At 36.7% G+C, this 7,833-nt stretch overlaps 1 protein-coding gene across 1 annotated transcript in view; it reads left to right on the top strand.

Moving 5' to 3' along the window:
• Positions 1-3,276: 3,276 nt before the first annotated feature.
• Positions 3,277-7,833, top strand: part of LOC128867377 (mpv17-like protein 2) — a 34,746-nt gene continuing 30,189 nt past the window's right edge. The window contains exon 1 of the mRNA XM_054108536.1: positions 3,277-3,506. The gene's annotated coding sequence lies outside the window, so the exon portion shown is untranslated. The remainder of the gene's footprint in view (positions 3,507-7,833) is intronic.

The following is a 7,833-nucleotide window of genomic DNA, read 5'->3' as shown; positions in this document are numbered from 1 at the left end:
TTGGTTACGATCGGTTTATGCGTTTAGGACGCAAGTCGATCTATAGATACATACATAATTTGAATTTTATATATAAAATAATATAGATTTTTTAATAATTAATAGAAGATTTTTTCTCACCGATAAATATTTTTCCTTTATAAACAATTTAAGACCGAAATTTTATTTATTTATATCAATAGTACAAAGTAAGACTAACTGCTTTGCAATTAGGGCGAACGCGTACATACACATAACCACGAATAGTGAAAGCAGCTGTGATTTTTTGTTCTCGCCTGAGCTGCATTGCATATCGCATTAGTTCGCGATTGCTTTTTGTGAGACATTCGTGTATGTGTAATTTGCCTTCTGATTTGAGTCCGGCATCACAGAGTAATAGTGGCTGCTTTTGGAATGATTAGCCACTGATTTGAATAATCTTGAGCGATCAGCACAAGATGCTAATTTAATTATAACAGCAAACGCAGTAGAGATGCTCTACTTACTCAGTCGAAAGGCGGAGGAAAGTTGTGGCGCTGGCATATTAAGAGTATGACACAGGCTACCAAAAATGTTATCAATATTCTCAACATCTAATTGCGGCAAGCCGTTGACGAAGAGATCGGTGGAGACGGCTTGATTTTGGCACTCATCCAACTGAGTCTTCAGTAGCGCGATTTTACGCTATAGCTGTCCATTCAGTTGAACTTGTGTTTCAGCTTTCCCCACATTCCTCTTTCCATTATTTTCATGGCTTTCCGCAGATTCGCCATCTTAGCCGTTATTTCGCCAAACCGCTGCTTTTCTCGCTCTTCGGAAGTTTTCACTTGTTCGGAAATCTCTTCGATGATACTCCTTCTCTGCAAATCGAGTTGTTCCTCTACCCGTTCAAGCCAGAAAGGAGGTGGCAAGCTCCCTTTTTTCTCCGCTTTAGTTATAGTGCTCGCGGTGCTTTGCGGGGTGGATACCGTTTGACAAGTAATTTTTCCTCTTGTAGTCATTTTTGCTTGCTATGATTCACAAAACTTTCAACTTTAGTTTGTTTTAACGCACACAAAATTATTTTCACGGCCACTGAATTAGAATACTCAAAAGTGTTCAGAGTGACAAAGATCACTAAAAACAATACAAATAAGCTGGGCACAAACGCAAGTAAATAAGAAATATCTGCAGCGCACAAAAAAAAACGTCTTCTCAACTTGCATAATTTATATTTTAGTCAAAAATCGACTATTTGCTTGAGAAACCGCCATTTTGTCTAAAAAAAATATTTTGCTTATTCCCTCGATTAATTACTAGATTTCACACTACTTTAACAAAATCTGTTTGGTTTATAATTTCAGAGGATCCATTTCAAAGATATAAAACTTCTTTTTTGAGAGGAGCTCCCGAAGATCAGCTGTAGCTCATTTCCAAATAAATATTTTTACTAATACGAAGTCTTAAAATACAGTTAAAAAATAGCACAATATGTGTAAAAATTTTTAGATCAATAAATTTAAAAGTTTTCTCAAAAAGAATTCTGGAAAATTCGCTTATTTTCGGCCTTCTAACTGTATATAACCCCTTGATTGAATTTTAGTACTCTTTGATATAAAAATATAGCTCATTCTCCAACATAAAGCCAAGTTTCAAAAATTCAATTTAAAAAGAAAAATTCAACAAAATTCCATAAAAATGTCAAACTTTTTCATCGAATTTTGTGAAAAAATTTGAACTATGCAGTTTTGTAGTACATTGAATTTTAATATAACAAAGTGCAAGTTTCAAGTAGCTTACAAAATTAATTTCATTTTTAATGATTTATCGCTGGTGGTCTTGCGCATTTGCTCAATATAACGAATGCTAGAATTTTTTTTTTTTAAGTTTTATAAAACTATAAAACTGCATACCCCAAATTTTTCAAAAAATTCTGATTAATAAATGTAAAATTAAATGGCGAGCAAGTAAGTTGTAGAAACCTGCCAAGAAGTTCCAGTGCTTATTGTACGCGCCGTGTATGCGGAGAATATTCATACTTGTTATAAAATGCATTCGTATACGCATACGCGAATATGCTTTTTTAAATTAGTAAAAAGTATGTACATACCTGCATATGTCGGTGTGTATGTGCTTGAAAAAATGTATTAATGTGAAACCATTGAACACTATGACGGCCGTCTTCTACACTCACACTTTAGTTGGCTGCCCGTAGTGCATCCGGTCCCGTATCCAAATCAAATACTAGAAAAATATTCTGTATGTTTTTTTTCTAAAATTTAATGGGTCATTTAAGTTCTATAGTAAATTGTAGCGACTTGCTATATATTGGGCTATGTTGATTGCTTTTCAATTGGTCAATTATTTATTACACATACGAGTTCACGTACAGTGGCTCACAGCTTATTTCATGCAGGCGAACTACTAAAACTTCGAATGCTGCATTTTGAAAGCTAAGAATTTTTTGGAAAAAATGTAAATATCAAATAATTTATACGCAATTGCAGTATAAGAAAGGGACTTCATATATTTTTTTAGCTTTAAATAAAAATATAAAAAACAAAAACACAGAACATCCGAATGGATACAAACGCTTCAGCTCTGAAAGTAGAAGAGGCAGGCCTCCTCCACGTTGTAAAGATCAGGTGGAGAACGACTTGGCTTCACTTGGAGTGCCCAACAGGCGCCGGTTAGCACAAGGAAGAAACGACTGGCTTATTTTATTGATAAAAGAAAGTCTTAAACCTACGAATTTCAAGAGTTTTAAAGTATATAAGTAATAGACGACTTCTCGACATTTGAGACCTAAAGCATCGGTCAAAATGCGTCTGAGGAACCTCCAATTCCATCTGAATGATTTTCAAAGACAATTTCATATCATCATTTGTGGAACAACATCAACACGCACACCACAAATAGGAGGAGGAGCTCTGCCAAACACCTAACAGAAGTGTACGCGCCAATTATTTATTTTTTTTTTTTTTTATTTCATATCACTAGTTCGGTTTTTTTGGTGTAGAGGCTGCAAACTCAGGCAAATCGCAAAGACACCTCATTTCAGAGTAAATTCAAATTTCGTTGCATTCGGAAGTGGCTTTGCCACACCGACATATCTACATACATGCACACAACCACAAAGGCGTGAGTGAGCATATTTGCATACATCTGTATGTATGTAAGTATGCATGCCAAGCAAATGTATAATTACGTACCAAATTAACAAAGCATAGTGTCAGCTAAGAATGTCAGCACTGGGATCTGAGAATTGCATTCTCACTGCATTGGGTCTGCCATTGACATTGAATTTAGAATTTGGGAAATTAATTTAGTTAGAAATCTTAGCGCAGCAGCTAAACGTGTCGTCCGACTCTATGGTATACTCGTTTGCGGAATACAAAATTCGTGGAAGTGAATAAAAATTGCAAATTCAAATAATTTGAATGTGAAATGAACCTGGCCTCCTGCGAGTGCTGCTTTCTTGAAACAAATCAAAATCAACACTGGTGACATCAATTGAATACCAGGAATCCAGTGCAGTTGGAGTTCGAGTTAGTTTTCATTTTATTAGTCATTTGTTATAAAAAAAACTATGTTGTGCTAACGGCAGCTAATGACCTCTGACGGACATAGTTGACAATTAATTCTCGATCGGCATTCAATGAATTCGCTTTTAGTTGGTGTGGCTGGTTTTTGCTGCAGTTAGCTGCGTTTGTTTGCGATTAAACATTGATGACATCGGACGAATTGTGCAATCTTTTTTCTCATTAAGTCATCTAATACCAACAAATATAGATTCCACAGAAGACCAAGTTGATATGGTCATTTGTATAAGCCGTCAGTGCGTCTGTGTAGACGGCACGAAGGGCGTACTACAATTTCAGCATTTCAGAACCTTATTATGCAATTTGCAATAACCAAATAGCAGTGATTGCGTTTATATTATTTGTGTGTATGTACATATGTTTTATCATTACCTTCTCACATTTATGCTCGGAGACATTTGGCGGCCACTACAGTCAGGTGTACTTGTGCGTGGCATAGCGGCTGTTAAGCTGAAAGTTGTTGGCTCTCGGGCGGGAAATATCGAAATTTACAGAAATATCTCCTCCAGCAGTCAATCGCGAAACGTCGAATAATTTTCTGACATTAAGAAGCTTCACTTCGCAAAATAAATCACCCTATCCGAAGATTTATAATTTGTCCAAATGCTGATGTACGTCAATCATATTTGACTAGACAGCTGCTGTAGACAAACCAACAAGCAATGGCGCCCGTAAAGGTCAAAGGTAAAGATTTCCATCAGTCAAAATCTTTTTTTTTTTATTCAGTAAAAAACTTATTCAAAAACAAAATTGGATTATTAATTTGAGTTACCCTGTATCAACGGAGACTGTGTATAGCTGAAATGAGAGAGACGGGGGTTGATGAGCACAAAACCCAATCCAAACAACAGGCGAGTGAGTGGAAAGCTCCGAATGCACCAAGACCAAGAAAACCAATTTGTTTTTAGTGAGAAAAGAAAGCGATTCTTACGGTTTTTATGGATATGCACCCCGAATTTCGCCAGAAAGTTAATAATGATTTTAAGAGGTTTACGTGAAGCCAAATTCGCCAAAAAAGAAAGGATTTGTGGTAACACAACTCGTGGATTTTGCACCACGATAATGCACCGTCACACAGTGCTATGAATTTTAGGCCAAGAAAGAAACAAATAAAATCCAACAGCCATTGAGTTCACCTGAATGGCTTTCTGCGATTTTTTTCTGTTTGATCGAGTCACAAAACCACCACGGGAAACGCGTTTTGACAGCCGAAAGGAAATAATGGGAGAATCGAAGTTGATTCTGGTGGCTTTACAGTTTTATGCCACCTCCGAATGGCAGATGGTTCCTTATTAGAAGCCTTTAAATGGTAGAAACACACTCAGAGGTTTGGCAATGCATTCCCAGGGACGAACGTCATTGAAAACCCAATAAAAAAATTCTATAATTCGATGACTCAAGTTCTCAATGGGTTTCCAATGCGCGCCCATCGTAAGATAGTCGCATGCAAACTCACTCTACTAAGGCGTCATAACCCGTCCCTATTAAATCGTGTCCATCGTTTGCCAAAATCACGAATAGCATCCCAATGACGTGGGCGCTAGCTGCCAGAGGCTCACAGTTGCATAAACACAAACAAAGATACACATACAAACATACTAATATGTACATACATACGTGCATATGTAAAACAGCGCAAATAATAAAATGCGACGAGTCGATATAAAGCAAACAGGGCATTTGAATTTGAATGATTTATTCTAAAATTAAATCACGTGTCGCCGTGCATGATTTATTTCAATCAATTTAAATCGAAATGAATGGGAAACGTTTTCGCAGCTGCCGCCCCGCGTCTGTCTTTGTACTTTGCCACATATCCATACATACATGTACGAGTATTTGTATGTACCTCGATGGCATTGCGCCCTTCGTGAACGGAATGATTACGAGCGACTGGCAGGGGCTGAGTGAGAGGCGTTGCTTTCGTGCTCTGAATTCGTTATCAAACTTGATTTGCGGGTAAAATTCCAATTATATGTGGAATTTGAATGCAAATTTAAGTGGCAACTCGAAAATATAAATTAATTTGCGCTTTGCAGGCATTTTTTTAGGAAATTAATTGATTCATTTGAATGGCAGCTATTTTGAAGTCTGTGTTTTTTTGCTTTGTGGCTGCGCAAATAGTTAAGCTGGAAATTTGTTTGTTTAATAAATGATTCCAAATTTAATTTCCGTTGTATAATCACAAGGCACCCATTATTTCAGCGCAAATAAATCAGAAATTTCACCATTTCATATCACTAACAGTACTAAGGCAGCCCGGTAAACTCAGCCATGGCAGCACTGGTGTAGAGTGTCACGATTCACAAAACTAAACCAACAGGGAACAAAACAAAGTAATTAATTTTATTGAGAACTTAATATTATAAACTAATATTTAATTGGTAGGTGAATAAGTTCGCAGCGTTTTTTCCGAAGACTTTTATTTAAACAAAAAACAATAATTTGATCAATAAGTTAATCAATTACATTCTGTCAAAAAAGTATCGTCTAAATTTTGAAAATTTTGAAAATGTTGCATAAAGCCTATGGCGGGGTGGCTTTATGAGGTTATACATATGTAGTTAGAAGCCCGAAAAAAGCGAATTTGCAGAATTCTTTCTGAGAAAACTTTTAAATTTATTGATCTAAAAATTTGTTCACATATTATGTTATCTTTTAACTATATTTTAAGACTTTCTATTAGTAAAAATATTTATTTGGAAAGGAGCTACAGCTGATCTCCGGGAGCTCCTCTCAAAAAAGACGTTTTGCGGTGACCACAATATCCCTGAACTGGATCCTCTGAAATTAAAAACCAAATAACCAAACAGATTTCGTTGAGGTAGTGTTAAATCTAGTAATTACTCAAAGGAATAATCAAAATAATTTTTTGCCAAAATGGCGGGTTCTCAAAAAAAAAAAAATCGAAATCAAAATTTCAGCCTTAAATTGCTTGTAAAAACAAAATTATTTATCGGTGAGAAAAAATCTTCGATTAATTACTAAAAAATATATTTAAGAAGCTCGCATTTTGAGGAAAACGCGTTTATAGTTTGCCTTGTATTTTCAAGCACTCTGAAACGCCTTTTCAAATTTGCGTGTAACTACGAAAATATTCACCAGAACGATATTAAATTTTCTGTATGTATTCTTAAATATATGTACATACATTAAGAAAAAAACAAATAAAAAAATCGGTTTTTTGATAATTCTAACTGTATCAAAAACATGGCTCTACGGTGGTATAAGGCTTTTGCAGAGGGCCGAGAAGTCGTGGAAAATGTGCCCCAATGTGGTCGCCCATCAAAGTCTTCAACGGATAAAAACGTCGACAAAGTCAAGGAATGGTGCTGGCAAACCATCATTTAAGTTTAAGGGAGGTAGCTCGAGACCTTAGCGTGTCTCACGAATCCATTCGCAACATTTTACACCATCAATTGGGCATGAGACGCCAAGACGCGTGGCTGCTCGACTCGTTCCAAAAGAGTTGCATTTCTTTCAAGAAATTCATCGGAAGAAGGTGGTTGAAGACTATCTTGAGCGTGAATTCGAACCCAACCTTTATCCAGCGCATCATAACAAGTGATGAGACATGGGTATATAAGTTGGGCATGCAAACCAGTCAACAGGCGGCTGAATGGCGCTATCTACACGAGCCGAAAGCAAAAAAAGCCACGTCAAAGTCGGTCAAAAGTGAAAGTCATGCCAGTCGTTTTCCTTTATTATCGAGTTGTGCACTCGGAATTCATTCCAAATGGTTCTACGGTAAATAAAGAATATTATTTGGAAGTTATGCGATGTTTGAGAGAGAATGTGCGTAGGAAACGTCCCAATTTGTGGAAAGAAAACTTACGGCTCTTGCCCCATGATAACGCATCGTCTCACGGGGCTCATATTGTGAACACTTTTTTGACCAAAGACTCGAGAAATATCATCGAACAACCACCGTATTCACCGGACTTAGCTCCCTGTGACTTTTTCGTTTTCCCAAAACTTAAATTTCCACTCCGCGGACGCCGCTTTGAGTCGATAGAGGCCATTAAGGAGAATTCGCTGAAGAGGATGTCTGTCGTTTAAAAGGTGATTTGATGACTGGAATAATCGTTGCCTTATGTGAATTGTTTCGAATGGAGCCTATTTTGAAGGCGACAAAATAAATTTTGATGATTAACCAACTATTTTGCGTTTTATTGAACAATTCCCTGTACTTTTTTGACAGAATGTAAATAATCGCCGTTGCTGTTTACAATCTCTTCCCACCTCTCGACTAATTTCTTCGTGCCGTTCCGCA

This window comes from Anastrepha ludens, chromosome 2, assembly GCF_028408465.1.
Source record: "Anastrepha ludens isolate Willacy chromosome 2, idAnaLude1.1, whole genome shotgun sequence".
Taxonomy (NCBI): Eukaryota; Metazoa; Arthropoda; class Insecta; order Diptera; family Tephritidae; genus Anastrepha; species Anastrepha ludens.
The sequence above is the reverse complement of the archived record's forward strand: the minus strand, read 5'-3'. Positions and strand labels throughout refer to the sequence as shown.